The 16,358-nt window shown below is 42.4% G+C and overlaps 1 long non-coding RNA gene across 3 annotated transcripts in view; it reads left to right on the forward strand.

Annotated features, from left to right (window-relative positions):
- LOC307218921 overlaps positions 1-16,358 on the forward strand; it is a 31,512-nt gene that overhangs the window by 661 nt on the left and 14,493 nt on the right. Inside the window, exons 1-2 of one of the 3 annotated variants that reach the window (XR_013840140.1) lie at positions 4-75; positions 1,194-1,290. This is a non-coding gene — a long non-coding RNA (uncharacterized lncRNA). Of the gene's footprint in view, positions 1-3; positions 76-1,193; positions 1,291-16,358 lie in introns of those variants that run through there. The other 2 variants (XR_013840138.1, XR_013840139.1) reach the window with 2 other exon arrangements.

Genomic DNA, 16,358 nt, shown 5'->3' on the forward strand with positions numbered 1-16,358 from the left:
TTCCGGCTGCTTTTGGCGAGCAGGCAGACGGCAGTTGGCTTCTGCGACGAGCAATTCTGAGCGTTTGTCATCCAGGTTAGTGATTTTCTGCATTCCGTCCCCCCCAAAAAAAGAAATCAACAACTCTGGACCATATCTCCCTATTTTCTTAAATTTGAGTCTCCCAAAAAAGGGGGTGTCTTATACATGGGTGTGTGTTATACACGGAAAAATATGGTACATTCCAATACTATAAATATAACAAGATTACAGTGGTACCTTGAGTTAAGAACTTAATTAGTTCTGGAGGTCCGTTCTTAACCTGAAACTGTTCTTAACCTGAGGTATCACTTTAGCTAATGGGGCCTCCTACTGCCGCCGCACCGCCGCCGCCCAATTTCTGTACTCCTCCTGAAGCAAAGTTCTTAACCTGAGGTACTATTTCTGGGTTAGTGGAGTCTGTAACCTGAAGCATCTGTAACCTGAGGCGTCTGTAACCCGAGGTACCACTGTACTTAAAAAGCATGCAGCACCCAACAAAAAAAAAAGCATGCAAAAATAACAAGGGAATTTCTCTTTAGTCCTAGAAACCCCCCTCCCTTGATGTTCCCTATTGCCCTCTCCTTCAGCAGTTTCTTATAAGGCTTCCAAAGCAAAGGGTGGGTGGGGGGAGCTAAAAACACCCCTCTCAAGATGTTGCTCCATGAGGTTTTCAGTGCAAGCTTGCCGTCCTCTCGCATTCTCTTTACTCAAGCATCAGGGAGGGAACACTTAGCACTCAAAATTTTGCTCGGTGTCCTGGATTATATGGATTCCTGTGGGCAAATCACACTTTTTACAGACACTTTCCTTTGCTCACTGTACTGCCACTGAACCACTTATAAATCCTTCTTTTAATTGTGCATTTTATTCCGGAAATGCATATTCTATACAGGAAATGGCCCTGTGTGTTCATCGGCTGAAGTATAACATTCATGTTAATTTATGTTGAAATGTTTGTAGTAAAGGGGTGGAATTCAGCATTGTGCTATTTTAAAACAAGTGGGTGGAGAGCACAAGCTATGATCATGTTGCTACTGATTTGAAAGAACAAATCCCAGCTTTTCCCCCCTACCCCCTGGTTCCATGGCACATTTTTAAAATTATGCAATAGAACAATTTTGTGATAATCTTTGAAAAAAACATATATTTCTTTCCTGACCATTCATTTTCAGATAAGACATTTGCATGAGAATTATGTTGCACATTTGATATACATATCTTCTCCAGAGACAAGTTTAATCCAGAGCTGCCAGAACTGCACAAATGTAGGTTAGTCACAAATATCTGAAATAATTTGAATGAAAAATTGATGGCTGTCTGGTAAAGAGTTATAGAAATGACAGAGAAAGAAATGTAGGTTAGCCTAGACTGCTAAACAATCTACTTTTTCTCCTCCACAATGATTCCCCCCCAAAACACACACACACACACACACACACACACAAAATGCTTACGTTGGGAAAGAAAGAAAAAGTTTCCTGATTCCCAAAAGTAAAGCCACCCTTTCATAGGAACAACTTCCTGAGAAAACTGGCAACTAACATGGTGCCAGCAAAGATTCATAGATGATCTATAAGTATGTAAAAGAGTTTGCATGCATGCTTTTCCAAAGCAGGAGTTCATACCACCAAAGATATGAGGAAAGTCACCTTTAAAAACGAACAGCAGCTTCTCTCTTTGGCAATAAGCTTTCTATGCTTTTTTTTTTTTTTTTTTTTTTGCAGAAGTCTTGCATGAAATGACACACAAGGTTCTGATGGCACATGTAGTCTCTTCTACTGTAACATAATCACACTTCACCTAAGGTTACCAGATGTCCCTGTTTCCTGGGGACAGACCCCAGATTTACAAATCAGTCCCCTGACAAAATCCATCTTCTTTAGTAGGAAGTTGAAAAGTGCCCCCGGATTCATTGAAAAAAAAATCTGGTAACCTTAACCCCCCAAAGAAGCTGCATTCTAGGCCAAATTAGGTCCTGGAACCCCTTTGCCCATGGCTGGTAAGGAGCAATGGTGGGCAAGAGTTTTTTGCACATGTCATGATCTCCATGGATCCCCATGGGAGTGGGAGGGAGTAGAAACTTCCCACACTGGAGTTCAGGAGCATTTTGCCCCATGAGTTTCCCACCCAACCTTAAGTTAGCCTTCACTGAGCTATTTGGGTCACTGGTGGACTAGAACTGAAAACCATTCCTCCCCTCCCAACCAGGTTTGCACTAGGTTGGGGTTTCCTTGCCTTTCCCCCAGTGAAAATTATGAATTTCTTTCATTGGGTGGAAGATTGTTGTCTTTCTACAGCTGCTGAATACATATTCCCTCATTCCCTTTCATTGCTGCTGCCACCATATGAACATGGGGCATTAGTGTTTTGAAGAAAACTGTAGATTCATTTCAGTGTTTGTGAAGAGCAGCTTCCATTCTTCTGTCTCTTGATTATGGACCTGAATGTAGCTCACGACTTGGGGTATGTTGGAAATTAAAGCATTAAAATCTATACCGTGTGGGGATAAGACCATTCAGAAAATGGTTACCCTCCTCTCTCAATATCACCCTAAGACACACTAATAAATTGTTTACTTCTCCTTTTTCCCTGATCCCTGTCTGATGCTTTCCTTCCTCCTTGCTAGCTTCTCCACCCTTCCCTGCCAGTTACTCTTACCCTACTTCCCTTTGCTCTGTTTTCTTTCCCCCATCACCCCTTCCCCCTCCCACATCCTTACCCAAGCAAGTGCAGATACTTCTCTATGGGAACCACTCATCCTTTTGAGGAGACAGCCATTTTAGAATCCTCCTCAAATGCATTGCCCAGCATCAAGTTGGACTTATGAATTTTTGGGATTCCAAAATAACCACTGCCTCATGGGGCTAGAAGTAGAGCTCATATAAAAGCACAAGTGGCACTGTGGTCTGAACAACTGAGCCTCTTGGACTTGCCAATCAGAAGGTCAGCAGTTCGAATCCCCATGTCGGGGTGAGCTCCCATTGCTCTGTCCCAGCTCCTGCCAACCTAGCAGTTCGAAAGCATGCCAGTGCAAGCAGATAAATAGATACCGCTGTGACGGGAAGGTAAATGGCATTTCCATGTGCTCTGCTTTTCGTCACGGTGTCCCGTTACACCAGAAGCTGGCCACATGACCCAAAAAGCTGTCTGTGGACAAACGGCAGCTCCCTCGGCCTGAATGCGAGATGAGCCCAACCCCATAGTCATCTTTTGAGGCATCTGATCAAGGCCCGTATTTTAAAATGAGCTTAAAGATTTGCAAATGTTTCGTGCCAGGCAGAAAACCAGCTGGCTAAGGACTTTGGCAGTTGTTTATCCTCCTGGACAAGGGCCCCCCTGATTTATAGTAGTAGCAGGAGACAGGTTTCTCAAGCTTATAAAAGGGAAATACAGGCTGGGAGCAAAGGTTACACTGACCCAACATATTACAGAATAAAATCAAGCTGCAAAAACACTAATTAAGAGTTGGTAAATAGTAAGATCTCTGTTTAGATAGAACTTAATACCACGAGCCATCTGTTTTAGCCATTTGTTTTGGAATGCAGGGGCAACAAGGGCAAAAGGTGATCTGGTAATTAAGGTGCCTTGTCGAGGCAAATGTAAGATATATGGCTACTTGTCTGCCATTTATGGATAGAAGGAAATATAGCTCTTTGTCTCCCATAAAAGGTAATAGGAAATGGGTGTATCTTTTATGATTGGTTCTAGCAAACAGCCAATAGGAATTTCAACCAGGCTGATTGGACAGAGGCAGCCAAAGGAGGAGCAAGGGGGCTGGGCTGAGGAAATATAAGTGCTGGCCATCAGGGCTGGAGGACAGGCAGAGCTTTGGTAACCATATACCACTGTGCCTATCATTTATTTGTCTGATAAATAAATTATTATTTTAATTTCTCTATTGCTGCGTTGAATATTTCATTCCAGCTAAGCGTTAACCACAAGCAGGGTGCTACACTTTGACTGGACTTAACCATCCATGGGTCCTTTACCTTTACTAGAATTGCCATCATCCACTTGAGTGACAAACATGCAGTAAAATCCCATTTTACAGTGAGTCTTTTAAAAAAAGAAATGCAAAAGGACCCGTGCGGATAAAACCAATCTAAAAGAATATAGGGTGGGGTATGGGAACATTTATTTGTGTTTTTATTTTGAGCATGCATGTGTAACGACTGATGGTCCAGTGCAAGCATAGCTCGGCAATTCAATTAAAGTGCCATTTCTAGAAACTCACACACCTGCTGATTTCTATTTATATTTAGGGATAATTAATAAACTACCCTGCAGAGAGTGTCTGTTGCAGATGGGAAGTAAGGAAAGGCCACGTTTTCACTAGAATGGCAAAGCGGGACAAAGCCATACCCGACATTCCCCTTTGATGCTGAAACCAGGTCTGCTGCCAGGGCAGAGGTTGCAGATGAGGAAATATGTTCCCCATTTCCCTTGCTGTCAGTGATTAATCTTACTGTGGGCAGTACTGCTTTGCCCCTATTATATTCTGAAAGGTTACAGTGAGTTTAATAAGTCTTCTATCAAATGAAACCGGTTTCAAAACAGGAGAAAATACTCAAATATTCTCAACACAAAGAACAAGCAACCACTCCCACCCCCAATTTACACAGGGTTATGTTCTGAGGTACTGCAAGAGCCATTGAGACAACCTTCAAAGACCCTGTTCCACCCCTTTTTTGTGATGTTTTTGTGACATTTTCGGGTCACTTCTGTGTAAATTGGGTGACAAATGATAATTGTTTGCATGGGCTCGCCACCTTAGCAAAGAGGATTTTGGAGACCTCACAGCCTGAACAAGACCAGTCCAGCCAAGCTTATTACAGGGATGTGAATATGAGGTTTTTCTCTTTCCTTCTAACATGTGCTACTGTGAATGGAACAATGAGACAGGTCCAAGCCGATTTTTCTCAGATGCAGGAAATTGTTTTCCGGTTGCACTGCTCATTTTTTCCATGAGTGGGCTGCTTCTGCTGCCACCGCCAGGACCACTACGCCTTCCTCCAGGTCTCACTCTAGCAAAAGCCAAGGCAGTGCTTCCTCAGAACAACGTGCTCGTGAGAGTGCCTGTGGCACTGTCGGTTTCCACAACCACTAGTTTAAATTTAAGGGAGGTGGGGAGTTGAAAGTCACTGACTAACTTAGTAGTGTTAAGCTTACTTTCTAAATCTATAGCATTTTAATTGCTAAGGCAAACCACACCAGGGCACGGGGGGCTCTCTCAGCTATCTTACCCAGAATGCCTCACTCTGAGGGAGACCGCAGCTTCTTCAAAGGCCATCATAACTTGCTTCAGAAACGGTGGCGGCAGCAACAAGGGACAGAACCCCCACATGCACTCGCCGCATGTTGGCTTAGGGCAGGCATCCCCAACCTTTGGCCCTCCAGATGTTTTGGCCTACAACTCCCATGATCCCTAGCTAACAGGACCAGTAGTCAGGGATGATGGGAATTGTAGTCCAAAACATCTGGAGGGCCAAAGGTTAGGGCTTATCTTAAATAGCATGGGGAGAGGGATTCTGGTTTGCAACATTTTACTGGCTGAAACTTTATATACTGAGCGATTTTATATACCTAACCATTGCTGTCTCCTTTGTCATTTTTAATGGCATACACATTGGCACCTTTGGAGCCCCTGTGTTAAGCCCTGAATGAATTCTCAAAAGCTTGTCTGTGGTGCAGAGTGTCCATCCATAGACTCAATAAAGCAGACTCCATTAATCTTATCAAATTGGTTCATGTGGAATTGTACTCTGAAGTGTTTGTTTAAAACAGGGGAGTGTGGCAGGGGGAGAAACCTCTGAATGCCTCAGTTTCCGTGGAGAGATGTCTTTATCGTCCAGCCACTTTCTCCAGAGTAATCCTGTTGAACTCAGTACTGCTACCCTTATGTAAGCAATCTGTAGGTTGCAGCCTACAATGTCTGCTTCCACTCTTTATTAGGCCAGGGTCCCTCATCAGTATTCCTTCCTGCGCTCGTTCCTCCTTTTAAGACAGTTTCTTGGAAGTCTTCACAAAGGACAGTTACACAGTGTGCAGGCAGCTTGTTCATCTTTGGATTCTGTCCACCTGGCCTGCCCCCCTTCCCGCCCACAGAAGCACAATGGGAACTGCACAAGTTCGGCTTTTTTCAAAGCCATTCTCCTACCTGTGAAAGAGAAAGTCTGATTTGCCAATGTTCCTTTTCAGTCTCCATTACAACTGCCTCCCCTCTCTCTCTCCCCCCCCCTCCTTTTATTGTGGCTGCCTCTGACACTTAGCCACATCGTTCTGAAGTTGTTCCTCTTCTTCCTCTGCCTTGTTGTATTCTACACTTTTGGCTTTTCGAGATAAGGGCATCTTCTGAGCTGCAGCAGCATCCCATTTGCAGGAGAGTGCCTTGCGGAAGTGTGTGCAGTGCGGAAATCATATCCACTCAGCTTTGCACTCAGAAACGGAGAGACTTTGCTAGGTCACTCAACAAAGCTGATCCCCACCCCCCTGGCAACAAATGCACTCTTCCCCCTCCATCCTTTGTTTGCAGGAGTGTGGGGTGGGTGTGGGGTGTGCGGGTTTTTGTACATGTTCTATTTTCCTTGCTACCACTTGGTTCAATTGATCCACCTATCAACAATAGAGAGAATGCTATTCTTATGTTTCTTTCTTTGGATCAAAAGAGCTGTGTTGTGTAGTGGTTAGAGCAGAGCTTTCCCAACTGTGTGTCACGACATGTTAGAGTATTGGCTGCAGCGCATGAATGTGTTGCATGAATGCTCCCTTTACTCCTCCTGAGGCTGGAAAGGGCGCTGTGGTCTAAACCACAGAGCCTAGGACTTGCCGATTAGAAGGTCGGCAGTTCGAATCCCCGTGACGGGGTGAGCTCCCGTTGCTCGGTCCCTGCTCCTGCCAACCTAGCAGTTCGAAAGCACGTCAAAGTGCAAGTAGATAAATAGGTACCACTCCGGCGGGAAGGTAAATGACATTTCCATGCGCTGCTCTGGTTTGCCAGAAGCGGCTTAGTCATGCTGGCCACATGATCCAGAAGCTGTACTCAGCCAGTAAGGTAAGATGAGTGCCGCAACCAGAGTTGTCCGCGACTGGACCTAATGGATAGGGGTCCCTTTTCCGTCACGTTTATGGTAGTAAAACTGAATTACTGTGTCGTGAAATGATGCATGTCTAAAAAGTGTGTGCATTGTCATGATCTCAAGGTGGCTTACATTATTCTCCCTTCCTCATCCCATCCCTGAACTCTTCTTGAATCAGGGAACTGCCTGCCCCCCACCCCAAGATCCAGATTCTCTCTGGCCTCCAACAGATCTCTCTCCAGTTGTGATATTTGTTCCCCAAACCCTTGTATCATAGCTTTCTTAAATAATTGGTTCAAATGATGTAAAATTGCCTGATAATTTCTTAAATTCTTTTAATTGATACTGTCCTCTCTTGTTTTAATAAAAAAATATATAAAATGTTTGTTATCTAGATTTTTTATTTTTCCGGTAAGATTTGCCATTTCTGCATATTCCATAAGTTTTTGTATCCATTCTTCTTTCGCTGGGACTTCTTCTTCTTCTTTCCATTAACACGACTAAAGACTAGCATATTTGTAATACAACTTTCGTTAGAATAGAAGAAAAAATATTTAATTGGGGAAGGAGGAACTGGGCCTTGGGGGGGAGAGCTCAGCTTGAGCTGCTTGCCTCACTGTTGCCGCTGCCTGGAAGAGAAAAGAAGAGAAAATATTCTTAATATTTTCATTTATTATTACTGCAAGGATCTCCAAGTGGCCCACATTATTCTCCCTTCCTCATCCAATCCCTAAACTCTTCTTAAATCAGGGAGCTGCCTCCCACCCACCCCCAGCCAACCAGATTCTCTCTGGCCTCCCTGTTCTTCGTGAACAAAGATCAACACTCTCCATTGGTAGAAGCACTGGTGGCATCCATCCCCTGGTCATATGGTCTTACATATATTTGTCTTATTTTTACCACCTCCAGCTTCCCATTTTGATTACATTCAACCTCCTCCCACTGTTCACAGACCAGGGGGTGTATTTTCCAAATTCAGCAGCAGGAGACTAGCAGCCCACAGAGTCTTTGGAGACTTCAAAATCTAGGGAAGAAGAGGGAAAATTATCAGGGAATGGGTTCTAGATATTTTCCCCAAAGCATCTAAGGTGGCTCTGAGGACAATTTTTAAAAATTAATCTAACCATGACCTGATTCCCTATATTTCTAAATCTTAACGGATATCAAAAGAAACAGACTGTGGAAAGAATAAGAGATCCTACTTATAAGCCGGATGAAGAAATCTTCATTGTTTGTGTCAGTTGCATTTTCTGAAAAACCTCTTTTCTTCTGAGCAACTGTCCTCAAATAGTTGCTCTTCCCAGATTCCTCAGCCAAGTCACTCAGCAGGGGACCTGTCACAATGGAGCACATGACACCATTACTTTAGCTACCTTGCTTAACAATATGAATTGTTCCCCTTAAGGAAGTGAAATGTTATGAGTTTCTGGGTGCCAGGCATTGAACCCCTGGACACTGAACATCTGGGGAGTTGATATGTGCCTTGTTTAAATGTACCCGAAGCTCTACATTTGATTATTGGCTGTTAAAAACTGGTTGAAACCATTGTATTTCATTCACAAAAGAAAATCTGACGTGATTACGATAAAGGGAGATAGACAATGGGTGACACATTTATTGATCATTTTCGTAACTTATTATATGTCCAATGTATAATTTATGTATAGTAATCAGTAAGGGGTTGGGTGGGAAGCAGTTTTGAATATGAAACTGGTGGATGGCTGTCATTAATTCAGCTCAACTTCATAGAATCACAGAATCTTTGAGCTGGAAGGAACCCAAGGGTCATCTAGTCCAATCACCTGCCATGCAGCCTCCATGACAGATAGTCATCCAACCTCTGTTTAAAACCTCCAGGGAAGGAGAGCCCACTACTTCTTGTGGGACTAGATGACCCTTGGGTTCCTTACAACTCTAATATTTTATGATTCTATGAAATGGATCTGGATTAATGACAGTCATCCACCAGTTTCATATTCAAAACTGCTTCCCACCCCAACTCCTTACTGATTACTATAGATAAATAATACATTAAAGTAGACAAATAAAAACTTACAAGAAGGATCAATATATGTGTCACCCATTGTCTATAAACCTTTATCATAATCACATGTCAGACTTTTGTAAATGAAATAAAAGGGTTTTAACCAGTTTTTAATAACCAATAATCAAATCTAGAGCTTGGGGTTCCTTTAAACAAGGCTTAGATCAAATCCCCAGATATTCGGTGTCCAGGGATTCAGTGCCTGGCACCCAGGAACATATGGCAAAGGGGAGTCTGGCACCCACAAACGCATAACATTTCATTTCCTTGCAACCTAAGGAAAGCTGTTTATTGGCAGGCAGAATACACTGGTCAGAAACTGAAAGAAACAGGGGGACAAGGAGGTCTAAGGGAGAAGGCCTGCTCCTGGCCATCATAATACTGGACAGATTACTACAGGGTGTTGAGACGGATTATTTTTAACTCTTAAGTGAGAAACAGCAGCCGTCATCTAGGCCAGAAGTGTTTTCCCTTGGTGACCCCTCCATGTTGAAAAGTGTGTGTGTTTGCAAGGTGTTTCTTGTCCTGTCCAGAAATGCGCCATGTTGGATGAAGTCAGCTCTAGATCTTTTCTAAATAAATTGAATAAAACCACTTAACCCACTGAAAGATATATTTGAAAAATAAATATTAAGGGGAACAATGCCTATTGTTAAGGAAGGTAGCTAAAGTAACCATGTCCTCTATTGTGACACGTCCCCTGCTGATTGACTGGCTGAGAACTTTGGGTAGAGCAACTATTTGAGGTTATTGAGTGAGAAACAAGTTGGTTTGGGTGAATTGTGTTTGCTGAAAAAAATGAAGATTTCTTCATCCTACTTGTAAGTTGGATCTCTTATTCTTTCCAAAGTCTGTTTCTTTTGCTATCCCTTAAGTTTTAGAAACATAGGGAACCAGGTCATGGTTAGAATTATATTTAAAGATTGTCCTCAGGGCCCCCTTAGATGCTTTGAGGGAAATGGCTTGCAGTGCATAGATAGAGAGTATCGAGGAAATAACTATAATCCATTTTGTGACCTTCTTCCTTTTCTTCCCTAGATCCCGCTGTCTGCACAGGATGAGAGAGCTGCTGGCCTCCTGCTGCCGTGCCATCAAAATCCATCCCCTGGACCGTTTGGAGGAGGATACTGTGATTGACTGTGATTGTGGTTGATGGCAGAAAGATTAGAGTTCAGAGGATTTATGTGAGACCGAGGGCCCAGGAGATGGAAGCCACCAGATGTTCCAGTCTGTGCAGGATGAGAGAGCTGCTGGCCTCCTGTTGCCACTCGATCAAAATCCATCTCCTGGACTGTATGAGGGAAGAAAGCGTCATCGTAGATGGGAGGAGGATAAAATTAAGAACGATTTATGTGAGACTGAGGAACCAGGGGATGGATGCCACCAGTGCTTCCACCAGTGGTGAGTGTTGATCTTTGTTCACGAAGAACAGGGAGGCCAGAGAGAATGTGGTTGGCTGGGGGTGGGTGGGAGGCAGCTCCCTGATTTAAGAAGAGTTTAGGGATTGGATGAGGAAGGGAGAATAATGTGGGCCACTTGGAGATCCTTGCAGTAATAATAAATGAAAATATTAAGAATATTTTCTCTTCTTTTCTCTTCCAGGCAGCGGCAACAGTGAGGCCAGCAGCTCAAGCTGAGCTCTCCCCCCCAAGGCCCAGTTCCTCCTTCCCCAATTAAATATTTTTTCTTCTATTCTAACGAAAGTTGTATTACAAATATGCTAGTCTTTAGTCGTGTTAATGGAAAGAAGAAGAAGAAGTCCCAGCGAAAGAAGAATGGATACAAAAACTTATGGAAAATGCAGAAATGGCAAATCTTACCGGAAAAATAAAAAATCTAGATAACAAACATTTTATATATTTTTTTATTAAAACAAGAGAGGACAGTATCAATTAAAAGAATTTAAGAAATTATCAGGCAATTTTACATCATTTGAACCAATTATTTAAGAAAGCTATGATACAAGGGTTTGGGGAACAAATATCACAACTGGAGAGAGATCTGTTGGAATGTAATGTAAAAGTGTTGTCTAAAATGTATAAGACATTATTCGAATGAGAGACCAAGGATGAGCAAGTAAATTCCTCAATAGATTAGGAATTAGGCAATAGATACATTAGGCAATAGATACTGGTTATAATATAGATATGGGAGCATGGGAACGATTGTGGAATATGGATATAAAACTTACATGCATGAAAGAAAATTATATGAAAATGTTATGTCAATGGTACCTAACACCGAGTAAATGGCAAAAATGTATAAATCAAAATCAAATAAGTGTTAAAAGTGCTAAGAGAAAGAGGGTTCTTTTTATCATATATGGTGGTCTTGCAGTAAGGTTAAAGCTTACTGGGAAATGATATATAATGAATTGAAAAGGATGTACAAAATAACTTTTATTTTTTTAAAAACCCCAGAAGGTTTTCTTTTAGGAATTATAGGGACAAAACTACCTAAATTGTGTAGAAATTTATTCATGTATGAAAATGGTTTATTGAATATTTAGAAATAAACTGTAAACAGATAAGAAGATTGGCAGGATTATTGTAACAACCTGCAGTTTTATAAGAGTATTTAAAGTAGCTGAATAAATGAGCAAATAAAGTTAATTTGGATATGCAGAAAATATAAAAAAAACAAATTTAAGGAATTGCAGAAAGGGGGAAGGAAGTCAAGTTTTGAAATGTTAAGATGATTGTAAAATTATTGAAATGTATAAAATTGAAAATCATAAAAAAATAAAAAAGGAATGAGGCACAACAGAGACTGCAGTTTCTTTTTGATGCATGGTTTGTATAAAACTGAAAATCATAAATGAAATATATATAAGGCACCTCTTCTATCAAGCACTTTTATTACATTTTTTTTGCCCAACTTTCTCTCCAAGGAGTGCAAGATAGCATCCATGGTTCTCCTCATCATCATCATTTAATCCCCATAACAATCCTTTGAAATAAGTTAGGTTAGATGCATCAAATTCCTAGAATCGTACAGCTGGAAGGGACCCAAGGGTCATCTAGTCCGACCCCCTTGCAATGGAGGAATCTCAGTGAAAGCATCCCTGACAGATGGCCAGCCACCTCTCGTGGGAGTCTGTTCGACTGCCAAACAGCTCTTACTGTCAGAAAGTTTTTTTCTACAAATGTTTAGTTGGAATCTCTCCTTTCTTGAAGTCATTGGTTCGAGTCCTACCCTCCAGAGCAGGAGAAAATAAGCATCCTCCCTCTTCCATGTGACAGCCCTTAAGATATTTGAAGATGGCTATTGGATCTCCTCTCAGACTCCTGTTTTCCAGGCTGAACATACTGTGATGGCCTGGGATTTGGACTCGGATGCTGAACCTGAGGGATCCCAGCCTGCACAGGATTCCCCGCCTCCAGAACCAATTGAGCCGGGGCTGTGGCATGAGCCTGAAGGGTCCTCAACTGTGCTGGATCCTCAAGTGCAGGCATCAGCTGAGTCTGCTCTGGCTCCTGAGGTGATGGAGGACCCATTGCCTGCAGGTGCTGCACTCTCAGCCCCATCAGAGGAAGCTGAGGTTGCCTTTGGGTCCGGTTGTTGGGATACTGCCAGGGAGATAAAGCCCATCATGGCCCCCACGTCGCCTCCGGACGATCCATCGATCTCCCGTAGATACAGTATCAGCAATTAGCGACACGAGCTCCAGAAAATAGCTTGCCACATTCCAGAGCTGATGCACGCTCTATCAGCACAATTCGTACAGCGAAAGATGCACGCAGGAGAGCATTATTTAGAAGTTTATTCAGCGTTGGTCAGAACAAAGGAAAAAACATGACTGCCTGCTTGCGTGTTCAGGCACAGAGAGAGAAACGAAAGGAATAGAAAACATAAACTTCCTGTGAACAGGAAATACGCAGACTCTGTGACTCACAAAGCCTGCTCCCTTTTAAGGTGGAACGGAAATATCCTGAGTCTGCTCTGGCTCCTGAGGTGATGGAGGACCCATTGCCTGCAGGTGCTTCACTCTCAGCCCCATCAGAGGAAGCTGAGGTTGCCTTTGGGTCCGGTAACCCTCCAGTCTCTCCTGAGCTGCAGAGACTCAGGGCAGAGAGGTGGAGGGAACTAAGTTCCCACAGGAGGAGTGCTGGCCTCCAGGGCAGGAGAGGCGAGTCACCAGAGGATCAGGGCCGCCCTATGCCTCGAGGCAGATAAAAGCTGGCCAGCCCCAGTCCCAAGTTGCGGGAGCAACCATTGTTTGTTGCTAGTTCCTGCCTGAACCCTGTCCTACATTTCTGCCAGAGCTCCTTACCCGCCCTGGCTCCCTGCTTGCATGTCTGTTCCTGACCCAACTCCCTGCCCTGCACCCAGTGTCAGCTACTACGGACTGCCTCCATGTTGCACCTTTGACCATGGACCGGACTTGGACTCCGCCTCTCGGGTAACCCACTGGACCAGCACACATACCCAGATACTTCAAGCGTTCATCGTAAGGCTTAGTTTCCAGACACTTTATCATCTTGGTCACTCTCCTCTGCACATGTTCCAGCTTGACAACATCCTTCTTAAATTGTGGTGCCCAGAATTGGACACAGTATTCCAGGTGTGGTCTGACCAAGGCAGAATTGAGTGGCACGATTACTTCCCTTCATCTGGACACAAAACCTCTGTTGATGCAGCCTAGAATAGCATTAGCTTTTTTTGCTGCTGCATCACACTGTTGACTCATGTTAAGGTTGTGGACCACCAAGACCTTAGATCCTTTTCACTTGTACTGCTAGTAAGCCAGGTTGCCCCCCCCCTATATTTGTGAATCTGGTTCTTTCTGCCTAAATGCAAAACCTTACATTTGTCCCTACTGAAATTAATTTTGTTAGCATGTGCTCAGTTCTCCACGATGCCCCCAGGACATAACCCTGTGGCGCCCCACTTGTGGCTTTCTTCCTGGAGGACAAAAATGTCCAGGGGGATATTCCTTTTTTATTATTTACGATTTTCAATTTTATACATTTCAATTATTTTTCAATCATTTTAACATTTCAAAATTTGACTTCCTTCCCCATCTTTCTGCTGTTCCTTAATTTACACACATATATTTTCTGCATACTCCAAAGTATCTTAATTTACTCATTTATTCATATAGCCTTGTTGACCATAGTTCACTCCAATGTGCCCATCAGGTCAAAAGGTCCCCAGTACCCACAGGCCATGCCTGACATGCCTGATAACAGTGACTAAAAGATGCCCACAACCCAACACTGCCATCGTTTCTGAAATCTTCTCACCTGTCCAGACTATATGCCAATTACCCAAATTGAAGGAACATCACTCCAACAGACAACATCACTCAACAGTGTGGAGTAGGTGAAAAAGAGAAGACCCAGAGCAAATTAGAGTCTCCCAAAAATATATCTACTCAGCCTCTGGAAAGCAGAAGACTAGCTTGTAGGCCCACACTGAAAAAGGACGAGAGGGTTGTTGCTGATTAAGAAGGGAGAATGCAGGGCAGAACAGATTTAAATAGTCTATCACCACCTTTCCCCATTGAGCAAAATTGCCCTCAGGCCATAACATTCTCCCATAGGAAAATATTGCCTGTACTTTTTTTCTAGGCAAGGAGAGGTGTGACAAATTCACCCCCACCCATAAATGGGGACAAACACATCCTCAGCTAATAATAATAATAATAATAATAATAATAATAATAATAATAATAATTTATTTATATCCCACCCATCCGGCTGGTTTTCCCCAGCCACTCTAGGTGGCTGACAACAGATTAAAAACAGAATAAAACATCACACATTAAAAACTTCCCTAAACAGAGCTGCCTTCAGATGTCTTCTAAAAGCCAGGTAGTTATTTATGTCATTGACATCTGATGGGAGGGTGCCACTACCGAGAAGGCCCTTTGCCTGGTTCTAGGGGTACTCTCCTCAGGTCCCTTGGCTATGTAGCTACAAAATGATCAGACAGCCCTTGGGGGTGGGGGGGAGGAATTGATTACCTTTATCCTTTATCCTGCATTCTGCAATCCCTTCCCTCCAAAGAGGCCTGAACAGTTTACAAGACTCCTGTAAAATTGGAGAACTCCTCTTAAAGATGGGGATACACAGCAACATGGTGTTAAGTCTCACTAATTTTTTATTTGTTAGCTCTTTGAGAAATAATTTACATGGAAGGAAAGCCTAAGCATTATTAATATAACAGGGTTTTACTGTATCTCGGGAAAGCCTTCCCTAGAATTTTAGGGATACAGGAGTAAAATCTCCATCACTTAAGGAGAAAATTTTCACCTTTCCCTTGCTAAAATGTCTATTACATACTATAACTTGTAGCAGATTAGTAATTCAAAGTGTGTTTAAATAGGATTATAAATTGCATGTTTGTCATTGTTATTTGGTTATATTTCCTAGCCATGTGTAGTATTGATTCAACTTTATTACAGAATCTGTTTGAAAGCACAGCTATGGATTTTTGATATTTGTTTAGTTTTGGGTAGGGAAAAATGGGTGAATGTGTTTAAGCAAAGCATTCTTCCATAGCTTTCTCTCACACAAAAATTAATCTTTCTAAAGCAGAAGAAAATTAGCATTTTGGTTTGGTTCAGACTACTAATTTTCCAGTCATCTTGACAATGATGATGTGAGACTCAACTTCGTGTTTTGTACCTTTATAAAATGTTTGTCCTGCTCCTGGGATAAGTCAGTTGTTGCGTTGCTTCTATTCCACCTCCAGAAACTGTTCAGTTGGAAGAAAACTGATTCTCTTTTGTCTGGTATGTCTCAAATTATTGGATAAAATGTTTTTCATCTTCTGTTATTTATTTATTAACAGCCTCATACTCATCTTTGCTAGGGAATTCTAAGAAACAAAAAAATGTGGATCTGGAAGATTTAGTCCACCATCTTGATGCAAAATGGCATCCAATCATAGATGAAAACCTGCTCCTTTATCTCAGGAAGTTTCATGCAATATTTAGTAATGATATCTTAATAGAAAGCGAACAAACAAATTTCCAAAATATAAAGCAGATTTGTCTGTTTATTCCTCCAATCTGTAGAACATCCATCATGCCATTGTGCTCCCAAGGTGGTTTCTAAAAATACACAAGCAATAATAATACATAAAATAATTGAGACTAATCCTAATTTTTCAGTGCTTTGCAATGCATTTCCCCAGAAGATACACATTTTAACCATAAAATGCACATTTTTGTGCACACTTGTTGCACGCTACTTTGGAACTGTCAGATT

Source organism: Podarcis cretensis, assembly GCF_951804945.1.
Source record: "Podarcis cretensis genome assembly, chromosome: 6".
Taxonomy (NCBI): domain Eukaryota; kingdom Metazoa; phylum Chordata; class Lepidosauria; order Squamata; family Lacertidae; genus Podarcis; species Podarcis cretensis.